We start from the raw sequence: 22877 nt of genomic DNA on the forward strand, positions 1-22877 counted from the left end.
GACCTTCAACACTAGTTTGTGGGCGTGACGTCTGAGCCTGAGACTAGGGTCTACCCTACCACAACGGATAAACGGATCTGGACGTCTACTTTTTTGATATTATCTACTCAATACCTTTTTGTTTTACTTGTTGATTTTATCTTATTTGTTGATATGTTTTATCATTCTTTAAAATGTTAACATAAATAAAAGAAGCCAAGCCAATACAAAAATATATAATAAATAAATATTAAAATTGAGGCTATAAATAGAATGTGCTTTGGCGGGAAACTCACAGACTCCATGCGGGCAACCTTGTTGGAGACCACTGGTCTAGTCAGTATCGAATTCGCCTAGTTATTATATTTTATATAGCTACTATTAATTCCCCAATTTTCTGTGGTTTCTTTTCTTTTAATGTAAAGCTTATTTAAAACAATGCAACATTGTAAAAAAAGCACCATATAAATAAAATAAACTTTAAAATACAGATGCACTTGATGTAATGTGTGTGCGCATGCTCACTCACGTCAGTCCTGCAACACTTCATATTGACCGACAGATGGGGTCCCGAGTACATATTACAAATATTCACAGGATTCAAACTTTATAAATAGATATGCAGACATAAATTTAAAGCATGTCCATCTCTGATCAACAAAACAATAAGCTAAACAATTAATTTTATTTTAAGTCAAATGCATACATATTTTAGTCACATACAAAGGCACATGTGTGCGCTATACCTTTAAACAGGCGACAAAAGTCTACAGCTCAGTCTACATATTTTCAAAATTTCTACTTAAGCATTTTCATAAAAAATGTACACATCAATGCGTTAAACCTAAATATTGCTTCTAATAACACAATGTGTATAATAAATGTTAAAGGAATTTCCATATAAAACCCTCCATTCAGCTACATTACAAAAAGCACAGCTTAGATCCGGAAAACATTTATTTAGCTTCATTCGATCGTATACTTTTCACCTAAACTGTGTTTTAAAGCGGATGGATATAGCAGATGGTGCCCGAAGAAGAGGCGGAACATCTGAATGCTGATCTCAGATCAGTTCAGACCTGTGTCACACACATGCACACTACTGGAGACAGAGCACAGCTTTTCCACAGAGCCATAACTTCATGTGCTGGAGATTCTGCAATGTCTGTGACTGGGATCAATGGCACAGAGATTTTCATCATGATGTGAAGAGGGAATTAAACTCAGTTTTCTGTCTGATAAACGTCTGGATTCACTTCAAACTGAACTTGGAACAGTAAATGCGCACTTTGTTTTTCATCATACGCTGCGTGTGGATGTTCACGATGGCTTTACTGTGGCTCTTTCTGTTTATCAGAGGAAATCTGTCCCTAACTCTCTGAAATTCAAAGCTGAACGTTAAAGCGAAGTTTCACAGGTAAGTAAATCAGCTTGTTTTTAATCTTTTGTATATTTCAGGTTATTCTCTTTTTCACTGATTATTCAGTACTCGTCTATTATAGAAATAAACTATAATGAAAATTAACAGCTAATGCTTTATATAACAAGACTCAATGAAAGGCGCGCTTGGCAATGTGCTCAGAAAAGTCATGTTTTAATGTATAAGCGAATTAATAAAGGGTGGGATAAATTAGGCTACATAACATCTCAGATTAAAAAGAATTAAAAAATAAGAGTTGAACTGAATGTGTTGCTTTTTAAATTATTAACAAAATAATATTAATCTTCTGTATTTCTCTGTTGTCTTGAGTGTTTAAAGAAGTATCCATGCGATGAATACGCGTTAATAATGACGCGATTAAAAGTAAAATCGGTTTCTATTTTTATATAAACAATAACACAACATATTGTACATATAAAACACACAAATCTTTGATCAGATTAGATCAGACTTGATGTCTGTTGTTCTGTATGTGGTTTACAGGTGTTTGCGTTTACCCAGGGCGCGTTCTTGTGTTCAGTCTGCTTTGGGTTTTGACGGTCTGTTGGTAAACAAGCGTCTGTTTTACGCCATATATGAAGTTAAAGTTAGTTCACACTTAAAAGATAAACGCATTTTCTCCAATGCGCCGTGCGCGTTAATATTTTACGCCAAGCGATAAAACTAAACAGTGACAGTTTTTTCTCACCGATCTGGACTTTATAATTCAATGGAGTTAACAAAAACGTCGGGTTTACCCGTTTTTAATAGCCTACGTCTTGTCAAGTTTAAGTGTTTTGTTAACTTTTATTAACCCGTCTCCACCGTACTGGTCTTGTGCGATCCGATCAAATTGGAAATCGCGTCCGATGAGCCGCACTGTCTATAAGCGCGTACACGTCAAAACGCCCCAGCCGCGCGCGGAATCCTCGCGCTCTTGTCCAAGGTGCTGAAAAACAGACGGGAACATCTGAAATATCGCACACAACAGATATTATTAGTTTTATTACTACTATGTACAGACTGAATTCGACTGTAGTAAGAGTCGTAAAGTGAGGATTTATGTTGGCAAAAAGCAATAATTATTGCAGTTAAAAATAAAAAACTCAGTGAGAAAAACGAAAAGAACTAAACACTACGACAACACCATCAAATATGGTTGACTATATTGTTTCATGTAACATTATTTAATTTATCAATTTAGTTACAATAAACTTTTATTGGCAAAAAATTCATATTCTTTAACCTGAACCACATGATTTGGATTATGTGAGTGTATATTTTGTACCATGTCCTCTTAGTGTTTTAAGAATAGTCCAATAATATTAACAGCAGTACATGACATGACATCAAAAGAGATTTTACTGAAAATAGACATATTGTACGTGCAGATGTAAAATAAAAAGCTTTTAGTGTATAAGACACACAGAGTAGTTCATGCAGAACTGAATGCCAGGTGTGTGCTGTGGTGTACAAACAGAGGAAATGATCTTAACAAAGGGGACAATGTCTGATATAATGATTCTCAGTGATTTGATAGTTTGCATGTATTCAAAAGGCCTGTGTTAATAATAATCTCCTATGCCCCATCTTTCTAATGATGATGAACGGGGAGTCATCATTCATGTTTGTCGATTAGTGATGTCTGATCTCTGGGGATTGTTTCAGTCTGGCTATAGTTGACAGGGCGGCACTTTGATTAAAAGACTATTGCTGTTTGAGCCGATTCAGTTTTTAGATCTCTCAACCAGCAACTCTCTGAAATTCAAACAAAATTCTGGTGTTGATTTTGGGAAGCAGTGATTGTGATGCTTGAGTCTTGTATTAGCCTACCACAGCACTGGTGACCTTGGAATCATTATTTGTTTGTCACTTATAATTTATTTGTGACATGTGACCTATGGCTTCATCTATTCACATCTGAGACAGTTTTTGTTCCCGTGTAGAGAAACTCTGGAACGCACTTCTGTTGTTTCTGTCATTTTTAATATATGGTTTTATATATTTATTTATATTTTCTTCTGTCACTGAGCCAAATGTAACACACGATTTATTAGATCTCCACAGAGTGAAACCATTAAACAGATGCATGCTTGAAACTTTACATGAGCTGTGTTGTTGGTCTACAATGCGTTCAATGCTAGTTTGACCTAATGATAAACAGTTATCAGCTGCCGGGGGTCGGGTGGGTTATACAAGCTGTCGGCAGATCTTTTCTCATTCCCCAGAGCTGTAAATGGATTAACAGCAGAAGCTCTTATACGCAGGAAATAGAGAAAAGTTAATGAGGAACTGAAAAGCAGTATGTGTTTGTTTGAAATATGAACTCTGAGAACTCTTTATAGTTGCGTATTAACAACCTTATTTACAACATATTCACAACCAAACCTATTTCAACCAACTATATTTTAAGACAGCATCTAAAATATACAGGAAAAAATCCAGTCATGTTTTCTCCAATATATTATACTTAATAATGCAATTGTGTAAGCAATTTTATGTCAATAGGTTTGCTGTAGTTTCCATGCCTTCATCTCACTTGATCCGGTTAAGTACATAGTAAGCCCAGACAAGTTGATTTAAAACTCACTGCCCTAAAAATTTCAATTTTGCCTTGTTAAACATTGCATCGCGAGCAAATCTTTCTAACATGGTAAGGAGCATCCCCTTTTTTCGGCTGATGACATGAGTTATTTAGGCCAATCACAACGTACAGATTAGCTGGGCAATCAGGGACACAGCGCTTTTCAAATCAATGAGTTTGTACAAAATCAAAGCGTTTGAGGAATACAGGGATATCTGGAGCTACACAAATGTGTGGTATGTGGAAAATAATGTGTTTTTTTTTAACCATAAACCACGCGAACACATTGTGTTATACCAAATACACAAAATAACGTTGTTTTTTAGAAATGAAATAGGTGCACTTTAACATAGTTTTATAAAACTTTTAATATTAAAGGTGCAGAGTGTAAATTTTAGCGGCATCTTGTGGTGAGGTTGCGAATTGTAACCAACGGCTAAGTCCATTGCTCACCCCTCACTTTTGAAACATATAGAGAAGCTACGGTAGCCGCCACCGGACAAACATGTCATCGTCGGAGACAACAAAAAATTTGTCCGTTAAGGGCTTCTGTAGAAAAATGGCGGCACAAAATGGTGACTTCCATGTAAGGTGACCCTCGTGTATGTAGATAAACACATCTCATTCTAAGGTAATAAAAACATAACGGTTCATTCTGAAAGGTCTTTATACACCACTGATCATATAGTTTTGTATATTATTCTGTCAAGAGATCCTTCTAAAAATTACACACTGCACCTTTAAGAGAACGCTGCAATCTCTCAATAAAGATGACACCTTGCAAAGCAAAGATAACCAAGTAAAGCAAAGGTTTCAACTTCGCACAGAGACCCCAACACACACGTCACAATAATGGTGACAGTAATCAAATCTCATGAAGTGAAAAGATGAGCTCTTAAGTTCACCACAAAAAAAACAATAATAACCAAAAACAACTGCAGTAGTAGAAATAAAGACAACAAACAGCAAAACAACACTCAATAGCAGTGTGCATGCTGCAATGCATGATGAGTAAAATTTTATTTTATTTAAATAAGCTAAAATAAATTGATTCAACTCAAAATTTGATGTGGAATCAATGCAATTTGTGCATTGAACATTTATTTGTGTTAAAACAAAATAAGGGTTAACAGTGTAGTTGTGAATCCCAAACAAAGCCTTTTATAATTGAAAACACTCTACCATTGAGATCTTAATGACCTTTGACCCCCGGGGCGGTCACAAAATGACCCGTTAAAGTGACTCATATTCAGGCACTCAAGGACAGTTGTGTATCTACAGCAATGTGAACGTTCTGTCACTCGATGAGTAACCTTCATGCCCACCTTCTTTACTGGAAATGACCCATGGTGTCCGGGGATTTGTATCTCAGTCTAAGTTTAGTCACTGGACCATTTTTATCCATGAGCACAGAGGTAAAAAGGCACATTAGCGAATGGCCGTCTACTAATCCAAGCTTTGAATGAAACCTCATGGGAATGTGGACCCTGGTGTAGAATCGCTCCCTTGATCTCATTTCATTGATTATTGTGTCCTGGTCTACTTAGAATCACACTTCAAATGGATCATAGTTCATTTTAAATGACTGTGTTGTGCCACTGATACAGAGTTTATAGTTTGTACTGAACACACACTGTGCATATCTTATACATATTCAATATTATTGCATTTCATGTCAAAACCATAGCAGTAAAGGTTCTGTTAACTGAATCTCATAAAAAATAAAGGTCATATTTTATAACAACATCACAAGAAATAAATACATTAAACTGCTATATTTCTACTCTAAGTCTACTTTTTTTTTTCAATTTTACAGCATTTTTATTAGTCAATTTTTAAATATCCAAAATCTAATATAGTTTGTGCTCAATGTGACCTGATCATTTAAGGGTAAGATTCATCTATATAGACAGTCAGAATCCTGATGTCTCTCCGACAGGTCTATCATGGGGAATGACGCGTCACAGCGATACATACGCTAGTGGTTTTAAACTGTCCTTGAACCAGCGTGTGTCCAGCATTTCTCAGTAAGTTAAGTGGTGGTGCCAGAGAAGAGGTTAACGCTACAATTTAACATTAAAGATTTGTAGCTTTGCACCCATCAATCACCTCTGCAATGCTGTAAGGATTGCATTTCAATTTGGGGTGTCTCTCTGTCTTGTGTCACTGATGATCACTTAAGGTGACCCGCGTCTCAGAACCGAGGTGAAACAGCCCATAATACGGTACCGTAAACCGGACATTGGTCCGTATCTAATGACCTCTTCCTGTGCTGTCATTTGGGAAAATGCAGCGAGCCATTAGTGTAATGCACAGGCCGCTATAATAGCTGCATAATGTGATCATCTGTGTAACAGGAACTTAACAGACGTGTGATTCATGTTTCATATTGCATGACACCACTGCGCTTTAATACGCGGTGTATAGTCATGCGGTGCGTGAAATGACGCTGCGGGTGTCTAGATGCATTCTTATATTTCAATACTCTCATCGCTGTTTCTGGCATGCTTTATCATTTAAAAAACCCATGCATGTCACGATCGGGACACGAGTAAGGACACAAACGCAGGGTTCACACGAAAGGGTAACATTTAATATAAATAACATGAAATGAAACACGAGGAACAACACGGGCAGGTAAGAACAATGACTGGAACACTGGAAACAAACATGACATCAGAGACAATCATCCGGCAAGTGCACATACAACAGGCAGGGGTATATATACAAACAGACTAACGATACACAGGTGTGATGAGGCAGGTAATTAATTAACAAGAGTCCAGGTGATGACAATCGGAACAGACACAAAACATGACACGGATTTCACCGTGACATTACCCTCCCCTTAATGAGTGGCTACCAGACACTCAAAACAAAAAAAACTGGAAGTCTGGTAGGGTGGATCCAGGGGAGGGATGGAGGGCTTGGAGGCCACGATGGAGCCGGCGGAAACCAGGGCGAAACTGGCAGGGCAGGAAGCCGGGGCATGGCCGGGAGAACCGGAGTGGCCATCCCAGGTACCGACTCTGAAGACTCCACCCTCCTGGGAACCGACGGGGATCTGGTCGTCCTGGGAGTCGACTCCCACCATCCCGGGGAAAGGGGCTCCTCCACGGTGGCGACCACCCCGGGGAAAAATCGAGCGTGACGTCCGTTCTCGAGCCCCAAATCGAGCATAGTGGTGGACCTCCCAGGAACCGACCCAGACGACTCGACCAGCAGGGGAATCACCGGAACCGATACGATCCCCAGAACCCGGCTCATGCTTCGCAGCAACCACCCCGGGGAATGAATCGGGCGTGGTGATGGCTAACTCGAGCCCGGTCTGGAGTTCTGGGTGTTCCCTCCTTGAACCCGCTGCGTCCTTCACTGGCCGGATGATTCTGTCACGATCGGGAACACGAGTAAGGACACAAACGCAGGGTTCACACGAAAGGGTAACATTTAATATAAATAACATGAAATGAAACACGAGGAACAACACGGGCAGGTAAGAACAATGACTGGAACACTGGAAACAAACATGACATAAGAGACAATCATCCGGCAAGTGCACATACAACAGGCAGGGGTATATATACAAACAGACTAACGATACACAGGTGTGATGAGGCAGGTAATTAATTAACAAGAGTCCAGGTGATGACAATCGGAACAGACACAAAACATGACACGGATTTCACCGTGACAATGCAGGTGTAAATTGTACAAAAGTTGTCAAGAACAAAATCAAAGAACAAAATACAAATCTTTTTATTAAAGCTTTTTAAACTTTATGTAGCATTGCAACCTTTTTTCACTTCAAGGCCCCCCTATTGCCCAAAATAATATTTGAAGGACCCCCCACTCACTGTATTTCTACCCAATAAAATGTTATAGAGCTTGGCATGACTAGACAGATGTTTATTCATTACAAAAATAACCAAATAAGAAATATATACATTTTTGGTTGTTTTATCTTATTTTAATGTCTTATTTTTCAACCCATTCTCACCAAGAAGCACACAAATGACATGCAGTGTGATTATTGTGCAATAGATACGCCAAATTCCGCTTTTGCGTGCATATGATACGCCAGTCCGAATCGTTTCGTGACGTTTTATTTATTGGTTTCTCGTTTGTTTTCTGTTTTTTTACCATTGTTGCTTGGGTTTAGGGTTAGAACACTATTTATAACATTAAATGACATCATAACCCAAACCCCGATAGTAACCATGATTTAAAAATAGACAAAACATGGAGAAACCTATATATTAAATTACATCCTAAAGCAAAACTCAAATCTAACCCTTAACCCAAGCGAAAACAAATGAGAAACCAATAAATAAAACGACACAAAACGATTCGCCATATAGGTGAATGGGAAGGACTGGCGTATCATATGCACGCAAAAGCGAAATTTGGCGTATCTATTGCACAATAATCACACTGCGTGTCATTTGTACGCATCTTGGTGAGAATGGGTAGCATTTTTTTATAATTTTTTAAGTCATCTAAAGGTCCACTTGGATATCTGTTGAGGCCCCTGTGGGCCCTGGATGAGAGACACTAATTTATGGTGATGTTAAATTAAATTGCTGTATAGTAGTAATTTTGGTTTAATATACATTATAAAAAATGCTGGGTTATTTTCAATGTTTTGGTTTGTCCCTTTTTGACCCAACAATAGGTTAAAAAAAACTATTTTAAAGGGTAATAAAATTCATAGAGAACACTGAGAATTGAAAATCCAACTTTAAAGTAAAATGGTTTAGCATTTATGAAAACTGCGTTTTCAGGAAGACGTTACAATGCAAAAAAATTGACCACGTTTACATGCACCCTCATAATGCGATTATAATGGGATTTTGGAAATATTACGATTATACTTTACCTCATGTAAATGCAATACTTTGGTAAAAATAATGCGATTAAGCTCATAAATCACAGCAAGTATTATCGTATTAAAACAGGCAGCGTACGCAGTTTTTAATTGCAGTATGAGGCCATGTAAACGCCTTAATCGCATCTATACTGCACTGAAATGTGCATGTGTTTTTGTCACGCACCTTAAAGGCGCAGTGTGTAAATTTTAGCAGCATCTAGTGGTGAGGTTGCGAATTGCAACCAACGGCTCAGTCCACTGCCCAACCCTTGCTTTTGAAATACATATAGAAGCTACGATAGCCACCATCGGAGAAACATTTCATCGTCGGAGACAACTTAATAAAAAAGTTTGTCCGTTAAGGGCTTCTGTAGAAACATGGCGGCACAAAATGGCGACTTCCATGTAAGGGGACCCTCGGTGTAAGTAGATAAAAATGTCTCATTCTAAGGTTATAAACACATAACGGTTCATTATGAAAGGTCTTTATACACCACTGATCATATAGTTTTGTATATTATTTTGCTTTTTTTTTTAAGAGATCCTTCTAAAAATTACACACTGCACCTTTAAGCGTGAATTCATTTTAAACTTGACATTATGAAGTTTTCCCTGAACTCTGTCAACACGGCTCCATGTCAGCAGTCTGCCTTCATCCAGCTCAAATAACGCATGTATGCAGGAGTGAAGAGGTTAATAGCCCCAGTCATGTATCTTACGTCCTTACTCTGATTATTGGTAAAAATAGTAACTGAGAATTTTGGGGGGTTTATTCCTATCTTTTTGCTTTTGGGATGAAATGTGTCCTGATGTTTATCCTTCATTCTTCAGAGCACGAGATTCAGCCGTGCACACAGTCACGTTGGGCAAATTTTAAAGCTAATACACATTGGCAGTTGTTAGCTTTTAAAGGAGCAGTCCCTGAAAACAGCACAATAATACACCTCACAAACTCTTTTATAAGTAAGTACTGTCTATACACCAATGTTAAAGGTGCGGTTATATGGACACAAAGGTTACATGCACTTAGAGGTGAATTCTGGGAATTTGGAAGTACCCTCAATGCACAAAACCTCATAGATCGCTTCAGCTTTTCTTTTGTGTCGGGCTATTATTGGCAAACTGTTCAGATGCATTCTGAATTACACACGCACATCGATTCTGGCCACTGTCAGGTGCTATGCTGGCTAATGCTCAAAGCAGAACACAGCCGTCACACTTTTAGTTCTGTTACAATCCAATAGTGCGATTTCTTTTCTAAACAACATTTTTGCCTTGCCTACATCGATAGCACCGTCCTGAACTTAGACAGAAATAGTACAGTAATGTGTGCGCTTGTGCTTTAATTTGTCTCGGTTTATTTGTGTGCGTATTGGGAAGTCTGTGGTCAGCAGAAAACGGCGATTAGGATGAATCTTGTTTGCACAGTATTCAGTAAGGCCAAAGCATTCATTTCGCATGTTTTCAAACCTGTCCTTGCACCATTGTTAGTAATTGTTTTCAGAAGTCTATTGTACCGCACAATCGCACGCTGCACGCCAGGCCTATTTAGACACAAGACGGTGCAAACAAACCAGATCGGCAGGTGGAAGGCCAAAGCAAAAAAAAAAAAAGAGGCCCAGATGATGTGCGTCCAATTTACCTCAGAATGAGGTGAACCTTACCAAACCAATGAAAATAATTACACCGCCATTCAGTCGCTTATTCGCAGGAAGCAGAGAGTGACACGATGTTGAAGGCCAAGCTCAAACAAGATTAATGTAAGTGGGTCGCGGCGGTCCGACGCTCTCACTGTGCCGAAACCAGAAAATCAATGCAAAAATTATTAACGTGCTCGACATTGTGGAATATCAGGATGAACTTCCAAAAAGTGAAATTGATGATTGTGATCATAATACGACAGACAGCGGATGTCTAGCTATGATGTAAGCTCATAAAATTACATTTCATCTGATAAATAATGTGATTTGTAGCAGTGAAATACAGTACAGTAGTTAGTAAAAGACAAATAAACTAACTAGCATGTCCACATTTGTCTTTGCCCTCCAGAGCTGTAGGAAATCACACAGACCATTATAGTGATTCACAGGCCATCATTTAATGAAAACAATAACAAATAGGTTTTCAAGTGAATTGTATTTTTCTTTATGACATTATGAAATGATAATGCCCTCAGGAAATGGACTGCAGAGCGACCACACTGAGAGCAGATCTGCTGTAATACTGGCCTGAGAACAGCTTTCAGAAATCATTCATCTAAAAGCTGGTTTGAAACTTTATTGATTGTCGTGCGTCTCGTCACACAGGATATATGTATCTTGACGTGTTATATTTCAGTTAAATATTGATGACGTTAGATGTGGATCTATGGATATTTATTTTTTACACAAACATTTCGAATTTGTGGCTAAATGTTCATTTCTGGATGAAATATTCCCTTAAAGGTGCAAAAGAATGCACGTTAATAATCTGTTAAATTGTTCTCTGATATCTACACAAAAGGTTTGTGTCTTTATTAAGTGCAAAATGTCCATTTACAACCCTAGGATTTGCCTTTATAATGAAATGTTTATTATTACTTTATTTGAAAGGGTCATGAATAATATTGTTGAGCTCTGCTCTGATTGGCTGTTTCTCCTTCAGTAGCTCTGTGTGTATGTAAACAAACATTATGTTTGAGTCTGTATTAGATGAAGATACAGATTTTGAGGAATAATCAATTGTTTGGAGATTGTTAATGGACGTTTCTGAGTGGTAAGTTTGTGTTTTTTCGCATATAGCATTAACTAGCATACAGCATTAACTAGCATATAAAGCATAAACTCAGCAGTCACAACTTTGTTTTTAGCATTGTAACAACATTATAATTAATTTAACGTTGGGGGTGCACATCTTGACTGTAAGGTCACAGTATATGTTGAGATTGGTCTGTTTTTTTAGGTTGAACGAGGTTTACAGGAGAAGGAGGAAACAAACGTGTTTGAGGCTCATAATATGTCATTACACAACTCTAATTATTCATCAATATGCCTATAAATACATTTTTACATCCTACTGCACCTTTAATGCATAGTGCCTTTATATCCATATTGTAGATCTTAAAAAGCACTTCTATATGTGAATATGTTGATCAACATTGATGACATCAGTGGTTAGTGTTTGCTGAGATAATGGATTATAAAGCATCTGAGTCATTCATATCAAGGTAGATGCCTCATGTGTCTGTGTGTTTGACTTTTCTGTAATGATTTTCCACTTACAACATAGTGGGGTTAGCTAATTATAATGTCTAGAAGGGTTATATTTGAATATTTTCATATATGTGATCCTGGATGAAATTTTTTTTGAAATTGAGATTTATACATCTTTTGAAAGCGAAATAAGTAAGATTTTTGGCCAAGATGCAACTATTTGAATATCTGAAATCTGAGGGTTGAAAAAATGAGCAACACATATGATAAATCATTTTTTTTTATATTTACGGTAGGAAATGTACAAAATATCTTCTACTTAATATCCTAATGATTTTTGGCATTATTTGTTTTTTTTACCCAAACAATGCATTGTTAGTTATTGCTATGAGGGCGCACAACGTGAAGCTCGTCACAACATGTATGTAGCCTGTCATGTGTGTGGCTCATCAGGTCAAAATATGTGTTCGGTGCGTCAAGTGAACATATGTGCATCACGTGTTATGTCAAAACACATGCGTCTAAGGGGTTTATGATAAAAGAGACGCTCGCGTTTGCTAGATACTCGTATAATCTCATGCATAATCAGAATTTACTGTTAACTCTTTCCCCGCCATTGACGAGATAATTAAGAGAAAACGCTTCCCTGCCAATGACGAGAATTTCCGGCTTTCCACAATACCGCTATTATCCACCAGGTGGCATCCACCTTTTCCGCAATTTATACAACGGAAGTAATGTCTCACCTGAAAGAGAAAGAACTCCGTGTATGTTTTAAAGATCGCTCTGAATCTGATCTCTATCAAAAGTCCTTCACAAAAATGGAATTATCGCAGCTTTTTGCTCAAAATGAGGTGTTTTTGAAGAAACCTACCCATATTTGAGAGGTGATAAAAAGACAACTAATGAAGGTAGGTAGTTTTTTTTTTTTTAAAGCAGGGGGTCTAAACTTTCATGTGAGATATTATTTGTTTATATATCTAAAGAAGAAAATTTTCTGGAAGGCATTAAACTTTTGTGAAAATCTTGAAAAATGCTAGCGCTGGCTGGCAACATTTTAAAAGAGTTAAGGGAGTGTCTTTCGAGTATTTTGTGAAGATGAGCATCTTATTTGATCATAAACCCTTTCGACGCGTACACTGAAAAAAATGATTCATTGAATTTAATAAATTTTTTTAAGGTAAGTGGTTGCAATCAATTTATTTAAGCTACATTTAAACAAAAAAGATTAGTAAAGTAAAATAAAATACAAAACTTTTGTTTAAATATAGCTTTAATAAATTGATTGCAACCACTTACCTTAAAAAAATTTATTAAATTCAATGAATCATTTTTTTTCAGTGTATGCAGCAAGAACTTATTTTGACAAGACACGTGATGCACATGGTTCATATGATGTGCCAAACACATATTTTGAAAACAGAAAGGCATTAATCCACCACAATCCACTCATTTGTTTTTTCTGAGGAATGCCTAACACAAATGTGCTGTGAGGTGTATATGTAGCCTTTAATATTTTAAATATAAATAAAATAATAAATAAGATTATGAATTAGTTAAAAAAATTCTACCCATTGACCAGATTATAATGTTGATTGTCAGGTTTGTGTAAAAAAAACTACATTTGTCATCAGCCTCTGATGGGAAACAAATAAAATACTTATACCGAATTAAAGCAAATATATTAAAATAATAATAATAATAAATTCAATCCAGTGCATACATTTCCATTAAATTAAAGAGATGAGAAATATTAAATTAAGCATTGGGTTTTATTCCACTTAGATGTACATCACAATTTACAAACTCATAACCGAGAGGACCAAGGCAAAAATGAGCCTCCGTCTAAATGACAGCTGAAGCCACAGCACTGTTTATCTGGCACAGCATTACTTTGTGTGTATACAGGCAGACTAACAGGGTCTCTAAAAATATAGTGAATTTGTGTTGTCATCTTTAAGAAGCTGTGTGTGGTGAAACATTTAGGTTTGTATCACGTGACAGACGCATGCTGAAACAACAGACCTCCTCCTCCTCCTCCTCCCCTCTTAAAGGTTGAGTTTGACCCCTCGGGCGAGCCCATTAACTCAGCACGTGGAGGCCAAATGTTGTGCCGCTGTGAAACTGACAGCTGAGCTATAGAGATTTTACAGGACTGGAGTCATGTGGCAGGTACTGCAAACGTGCAAACCTTCACACGGCACTAATCTGATCTTTAGGACTGATTTCGGTCATTTGGATGAATCTGATTTGTTGGATCAGACCGCATTGTCAATATCTACTGTGATGTACAGTAATGATCATTAGCACAACACATAAAACTAAGAGCTTGAAATGTAGCTTCTGTTCATGTCTGTCCTGATATCTCACCATGATAAAAGATAATAAGAAACAGACATATTTCTTAAAATTTGTGCTTATATTGTATGGATGGCTCCCAATTGTCAAAAAACTCAAATGTGATCTGACCGTTCAGACTGAAATGCATTATGAAAATGATAATATAATGGATTCAGGTTGGTAAACATCAGACATCATGTGATTCTCAAACAATTACATTTCTTTGTGTTGGTCATATTTTTGCTGAACAAAGCCATTGTGGATTAGTATATGATTGTTAAAACCAGCAGGAGTTAATTAGGCGTAAATCTCTAGACGGTAATGGTTAAAACCACAATAATGAGTCTTTAACCTCGACTGACAAACCTACAGTCCATTTACTGGACATCTAAAGCATAGTATCAGCTCATCCAGAAAGTAATCTTGCGTATTTTGTCTCTGTGTTTTAGTGTTAAACGGACAGAAATTCTGATCAGAACATTGATCTATTCATTGACTTTTCAATTATATGCATGCGAATGTGTCAGACCAGAAACGCAAGCTTGTGTGAAAAGTCTGGCTGCATTTCAAATCAAAGGCTGCGTGCACCGAAGGGGACATTCGAAGGCAAATGACATCACCGCACCATGTCTCAAATCAACCTTAAAATGTCTCAAATTGCTTCGTTTTTACATGAAATGCGAGCATCTGCTACCTCAAGAATTATTGCACGCCCTGTATTGGCTGGAAATGTTAAAATAATCATTACTTTTTGTTAAATAAAAGTATTTTGAATATAAAATATTCTTGTCACTTTTTTACAATGATAAAATAATGTTTTTAAATAGTATTTTTGCAATACTGTTTATGTTGTAGCCTGACGTTGTCATACTCAGTTCTAGTCAGCTTTTGAGTCTGAAACCGCTTAATTGGACTGTGATCCCTACTGAAATATCCAGCTTAAACCAGCATAAGCTGGTAGCTGGTTTTAGCTGGTTTTAGCTGGTTTAAGGTGGTTTATGCTGGTCCTTCCAGCCTGACAAAGCTGGTCATGCTGGTGGGCCAGCTGGTATTCCAGCATGACCAGCTAAGTTCAGCTAGACCAGCTTAAAATGTGACCAAAACACAGCTAGACCAGCTTGCTACACCAGCAAAACCAGCTTCCTACACCAGCAAAACCAGCTAAAACCAAGCTGGGGACCAGCTAAAACCAGCTCACCAGCTTATGCTGGTCTTAGCTGGATTTTTCAGTCGGGATTATAGGGGGTTTAAACCGAACCAGGACAAAAAATGCCTCTGCACTCAATTGGATAGACCTACAACCAATCAGAGCAACCAAGGGTGTGACGTATGTTGAAATGGCGTCTTTTGCAGCCTGACCGAACTGCTAGTTATTTTGCTACAATGACACTAACATTATGATTATACTAAGTCTGAGTTAGCGACCGTACATCGACAGCTACTATGTTTACAACATTTCATTCATATCACAACATAGTGAGTTATTGATACAGTCAGACTATCTCTTAACATTCGTAAGTTAGATGAACGAATTTTTCGGATTTTTGCCGAAACCCGTAGGAGGGACGGCAAAAACATCTTTCCGGTCAACAAATGTATTGATTGCGTTTCTCTGTTCCTCTTTTAAAATCAATGCGCTGTCGAAATCTTCTAGAACAGACTCGATGACAGAATTTTCATGTCTGAATTCTTCAGCGGCAGCCGTCTTTGTTGTAAACGGATTCAATACAAGTGCTCTTTGGTGACGTGGTTGATTACATTACTGTTGATCGTCTGTCCATCATCGTATAAAGCCCTACGTGACAATTTGATTGGTCCGGCAGTTTTTGTTTGAGCATAGTAGCACCACAACGGAGTGACTCTAGACCGAATTTCCCCAAGCCTACAATGTTGTGGATGGGGCTAAATTCGGCCGGCACCCAGGCTGTGTATGTTGCATTTTACATTTGTATATTACTAAGGTAAATTTTGATATACTGTTAGGTAGTTTACTCTACATCAATGCATCATAATCTCTAAAATATTATTAAATTTCGGGCTCCATTTTTCTTTTCAAAAGTCAGATAGATGTCCCGCCGATGCAACTATGGATCCTCCGTAGACTCGAACATCTCATTTCAGTTCGCTTCGTGGACTTCAGAGGCTGCGTCCTTTGAAGACCGAGTTCTCACCTTCGAAGTTGCGTCATTAGAAAGACTCAGCCTTTGAATTGGGATGCAGCTTTTTTGCTGCATTCCAAAGGTTAAGTTTGGTAAAATCCTGGAATTCGTATCAGGTGAAGACGTGTGACTAATAGATGATTGATGTGTCAAAGCGTGACCTTTTCAGGGGAAGGAATAAAAGTATAGTATTTTGTATAATAATAAAAGCAACCATAACAGTGCAAGCACGTCAGAATTCAGGATGTGTGAATTAAAAAACACTTTAGCGCGTGATGATATGTCCGGTTGCTGCCCACATACGCAAGGTCTGCATAGTCATTTGCATGATGAAAGTCTGGTGTGACTACAGCTAAAGTGGGCTGTGAACGTTTCTTCAATGATTTTCAGGAACACCGAGTACACGAGTCGAGTTAAAGGCACCTGTGTTTGTAGAATTGAAGCTTTATGCCATCACATGAGCACAACACTTGAGAAGTTATCGAGAGGGGAATTACTGCTGATTATTTTACCAGTACCTGAAAGTGATGTCTTAAATTCGCTCACTGCCAGCCCAAAACCTAATCTAAGCAATCAAACAGTCTGAGAGTGACACAGGTTCAACCTCGAAGATTTCAGGATTTGACTCAGAAAGTGAGACGCACCTCAAGTAGCTAAAACGTCTGTCAGAGCGATGGAGATATGATGACAGACTACACCCACACCTCGCTCCACAGCAATCGCCCGCTTCTCGCTAACAGCCGGCCTTTCAATGCTAATCAGTATATTAATCACTAATTGCTTCCCCACGCACGCAGACCGCTGTTTCCCTGGAAGGTGAAGGTTCGGGGAGGGGTTGATTGACAGGCCGTTCAGTGGGCCGCTGTAATCACGGAGGAGAACTCTCGCGCAGTTAGCATGCTAGCAACGCGCTAATGACGAGGAGAACGCAATGCTCTGAAATTAGAACGCCCACTGAAATCAGACTCAAGTGACTGCTCAACTCAAGCAGGCTTCTCGTGGATGAGTTTTGCTCATATTTGTAAAATGTCGAGGCAGAGAGGTGAGGCGTGAAGTACTGTTGTTACGTTTAATCACGTCTTAAAATTACCTAGCGGGGTTCTCGGATGATTCAGATCATTTTCTCTCCGTGCCGTCAATGGTGTACATGTGAAATGACACAAAATGCATGTGGTCACACAATCAACAAAATGTGTTAACCTGACAAACGAAATGAAGATTTGCAATACTTATACTCATCTATACCCTTAAAGAAACTGACTGTGCTTGTGATATATCGGTGTCAAAAACATTATATTTTGATGTATACCAAAGTACTAATAACTACTGTACCATATCTGACCCATGCCGGCAAATTGAGTCGGAATGATGTAAAAAAAAAAGTTTTTGGCATTCTCTATTTAAAAAATCTCCAAAACAATGTATTATTTGTTAGAAATTGACAGAAAATAAAAAATTTTAGGGTTCCAAAAACAAAATCACTGCATCCGTACCGTCTGTGCACACATCGGATCTGTCAGTCAGTGAAGGAAGATCGTTTTCGAGTCTTGTCCAGTGGCGGCTGGTGACTTCTCTGCCGAGGGGCGTGAATTCAAAATGTGTTTTCGGAGTGTCGTGTGTGTTGCTCATCATGTCAAAATATGTGTTTGTTGCACAATGTAACCTATGTGCATTACATGTCATGTCAAAATAAGTGTCTGCTGCACACACATTGAAAGGGTTTAAGAGACGCTCACGTTCACAAAAAAAAAAAATCACAAGATACTCAATTAACAGAAAACTCTGATTACAAACGAGATTATGCGATTATTACACTTTTATAATAAATCCTTTAGACTAGGGATCAACCGATATAGATTTTTAAGTGCCAATGGCGATTTTTGTTTTATCTGCCTTAGCCGATGACCGATACAGGCTGCCGAATTTCTTGAGCGATATTTGGAGCCATTACTGCTTTTGCTCACTCAATTTACATCATAAAAATGACACAATGATGATGCCAAATGCTACAAGTCTCAATTTAAAAAAGTAACATTTGTTGAACTTAAAAAAAACTATATTTAACAAATAGTAAAAACAGGTAAGGGTGCTATGGAACCATGAACTGCGCTCTCCACAATGACAAGGAACGTGTCAGCAAAGGATATTGATTTCTAACACTTTACTACTACAAATATATATAGAGATAAGAAATAAAAAAAACTTTGTCCAGCTATGATCAGCTGTTAGGCCAAGCTCTTGATGTTGTTATGGAAAGGTTGGTTGTTTTTAGTCACATGACCTGCAATCGCTTGCGGCTTCCAACACTCTGTCTGTAAATAATGGCGGAAAAAACTATTGGCAGTAGCCACATATTGGGCGATGCCGATACACATAAAACTTGCAAAAATCGTCCCGATATATCGGTCTATCACTACTTTAGACGCATGTCCAACCCAGTCTCACGGTAAGTCGTGTTATAGTAACGAAAATTTTTATTAATTTATTCATGTTTTATGACACAGATTTTCGCAGTTTTTTGTGTCTCTGGAGACAAATGTCTTTTTCGTCCTTCCCAGTACGAATTTCTATCAATGGCTGTTTGTGTCTGTGGCACGACTTTCTTTTTCGTATAATTTTATATTTTGTTTTCTCATCGTTGTTTTCTATTTCTTGACCATTTTCGCTTGGGGTTTGGGTTAGATTCACTTTCTGCGACTTCCTAACCCAAACGCCAACTCCAGGCGAGAATAGTTTTAAAAGCGGACGAAAAACATGTAGAAACCAATGCATCAAATTACATCCTAACGCAAACCCCAAATCTAACATTAACCTCAAGCAACAATGATTTAAAAATAGGAAAGAACGATGAGAAAACAAAATATAAAATGACATTAATAGAAATTCGTGCTGGGAAGGATGAAAAAGACATTCGTCTCCAGAGACATGAAAAACAGCGGAAATTCGTATCATCAAACACGAATAAATTAATCAAAATTTTCATTACTCTAACACGACTTGCCGTGAGACTGTGTTGGCTTGTGCGGCAGGCACATATTTTGACATAACGCATGATTCACATGGTTCACACGACGTGGCTAACACATATTTTGAGATGAACCAAACACGACGGGCTAAATACATGTTACACGCTTCGCATTGTGCACCCTCGAAAAAGGCTCGGTGTGGACTGGCTCGCCACTGGTTTTGTCACTCTTAATAACTCTCTTAACATCAATCAGGTCCTGAATTTTATCTCTCAATAAATCTTTAAACATCAAACATACAAATAAAGATAATTTCAGATGTTTAATGTCACTTTAGAGCATTTGAATCGCTAGACGAGGACTTATTTTTATTAAAACCTCAATTTCAACCAAATCCAACATTTATACTTTCTTTCGCCTGTGGCTCAAAATTAGACCGTGTGCATTCCCACTTATTTTGCCAGCACGGGTCACAAATTTATGCTTAGGCTAATTCAAAGTCTTTAAAAAAATAACAATACAGTTTTAATGCACATCAAGCATCACATAATAATGCACTTTTCTTAATAAGCAAGCAAGTACTGTTACTCTCAGTTAATTTCTCCCATAAAACTTAAAGATTGTGATTCTGTTCATAAAAGTTTCTCATCTAATTCATCATAGTGACTCTATGGTACAAAAAAGTACACGCGTCACCTTTTTGCTCATTTTTCCAGCAGGTTGTCAATTAGTGTTTTAACTGACACACTGCATATTGAAGCATATTTTTTGTTGTTGTTGTTAAAGGAAAAAAAACAATCCTGTTAAATTTTGCCAGTCAGCTAAACACTAGACACACGATATGAAACATAATGATGTGCATCTGATATTACATAGAACTCATCTCCTGCTTTATTGTCACTAAATACTTATCATCTAACCTTGATTCATATTGTATTTAGCTAAGTAAGGCTTTTAGTTCTTTAAGCATATGAATACCGAGATCTGCTTACCGGTCACAGCTACAGAGATCTATTTATGAGATACTGTAGCACGAAATCCAGATTTATGTATCGTCGCCTGTGATGCAGAAGTGTCCGGATGAAGATCCACAATAATAAAACAACACGAGAGATTCAATGTGAGATCACTTACATGATAGATAAGCAGAATAATGAAAAGTACATATTTGAACTGAACTCAGATCATGTAACAGTAGACATAATAGTCAGAATAAAGCTGCAAGATGACTTCATTATGAATGAACTTTTGCATACATGTCTGAAATGATGAAAATGTGTTGATCATGTACAACCAAAACCGTTCCGTCCTTTGCTATATGTGTTACACAACTATGACCCAAGAAAAGGAAATGATTTATGATTTAGGAATGTTTGAAACCAAACCCATCATGAGCCCCATTCACTTCCATAGTATTCTTTTTTCTAATATGGAAATCATTGGTGCTCTTGATTGGTTTGGTTTCAAACATTCTTCACAATATTTTTCTTTGCGGTCAACAGAACAAAGACATTTATACACCTTATTTTCGAACACGTAAGTAAGTGATGACACGTATTTTCCTTCTTTGTGCGAGACGTCCGTTTCCGTGGTGGAAGCACTCATAAAAGATGATTTAAACAGTTATGGTAAATATTTATTACACCTGCCATGTGTGAACCAGCGTAAGGGATGAAATTAAAGAGTGGCCTTATACATCATATGAAGATATATTCAATTATTTTGTGTTGTTGCTCGGAGGTGACGGGTCTTCAATGCACAACTATAACAGCACGGAGGCATATCTTTAAAATGGGAAAATTAGTCAAGTGTTTGTACATTGAATAAACCAAGAATTTGTTTTTTTAACGTTTTCAGATGATGGTTTAAAATGTCCATCTGATGTGATTTTTTTTTAAACAGCAATCTTTTATTGACTTGTTTGAGTTTTTATTGTGACGCATTGAGCTTCACGCGGCCCAACAGTCAGCAGCATCTTTCTCATTCAACACATTGTAAGTTATTTGAACAAACCATAATCAACATATTAAACATGTATTCAGTATTCTTCAATATTATTTTATTATTATGAGCTGATGAAACGATTTGCTTATTTAAAAAAAACACGTTTTGGTTATTTTGGCCATGTTTTCCCCATTAAAATTTTCAGTAAATAAATGCATATAAAAACATGATTTTTATTAAGAATTTGGCAGAAATGTTGTTGGAAGTGGCTAGAATTAAACAAAAATTATTAGGGATGCACCGAATATTCAGCAGCCGAAAGTTTTCGGATGAAAATGGCCCAAAGGAGCACTTTTAAGACTTTTATCACCGAAACAATACGGCCGAAATGTTATGATGATGCAAACCGCGACCTGCACGTGCTTGTCTGAAGCAACATGTCTGCGGTGTGGACTTATTTCAGTAGGCTATCCCTGTGTCCTAGCTCCCGAGGTCGTGAATCAGTACATGATCGCGGATCGGCTCGCATGCAATTCTCGGATTAATACGCAAATTTAAGTAGGGAAAGTTTATCATTTGCACGTGTTTCAAAGGCTTGCAAATGTAAATATTCAAGTGATTTTAAACAATTTAACCGCAAAAAGGTGCTAAAGGGAGCAGTGTTCTGTACACAGCAGCACATGCTGCTGAATGTGTCGGTCCAGCTTCAGTCAGATGTGATCATCCCCTTCAAAGATCAGAACTCTTGATGTGTAAACTTGAGCGATTACACTATTGTGTCTCATACTGTAGTCCATTAACATACATTTGGCGAATAGAGCATTGAAAAACAACGTAATGTGGAGCAACTGTTTGCTGTGCTGTTTGGAATTCGGTTTAAGTGCCCTCAGTAGTGCATACATGCGAGACCCATTTCAAAAAGCATACATGCAAGACCTATTTCAAAAAGCATACATGCGAGACCCATTTCAAAAAGCAAACGAACATAAAATCTTTCTGTTCTTGACAGGGCACATACAAACAAAATGATATCCACAGTATTCTTTTTCTAATAAAAACATTTGTTAGATTACAGTCAGAAAACAGTCTGTGCTTACTTGCTCTTAAAGAGACAGTAACCTCAATTAACCTACTTAAGTCTGTGTCATTAATGTTAATCAAACAATCCAAGACAAAGAGAAAATCACTTCTGTAGCTCTAAAAAAATAATATTTAATTTATACAATAAAGACATATTATGATTCATTTAATTGGATTTCTGTACCTAATGCTAATTTCAGACCTTATTAATGTGCAACTTTTTTTTATAAATGTTTGTAATTTCTTAGATTTTTCCCACCCCTTTTTTGAAAAATAATCTGATCCGTGCCTCAAAAACTGTAATGTGATCCGAACCGTGAGTTTTGTGATCCATCACACCCCTAGTA

The 22877-nt window shown here is 37.5% G+C and overlaps 1 protein-coding gene across 1 annotated transcript in view; it reads left to right on the forward strand.

The window, feature by feature from the left end:
• Window positions 1-1054: 1054 nt before the first annotated feature.
• Window positions 1055-22877, forward strand: part of scn5lab (sodium channel, voltage gated, type V-like, alpha b) — a 126841-nt gene continuing 105018 nt past the window's right edge. The window contains exon 1 of the mRNA XM_073863598.1: window positions 1055-1396. The gene's annotated coding sequence lies outside the window, so the exon portion shown is untranslated. The remainder of the gene's footprint in view (window positions 1397-22877) is intronic.

The sequence above is a fragment of the Misgurnus anguillicaudatus genome, chromosome 25 (genome assembly GCF_027580225.2).
Source record: "Misgurnus anguillicaudatus chromosome 25, ASM2758022v2, whole genome shotgun sequence".
In the NCBI taxonomy this organism is placed as follows: Eukaryota; Metazoa; Chordata; class Actinopteri; order Cypriniformes; family Cobitidae; genus Misgurnus; species Misgurnus anguillicaudatus.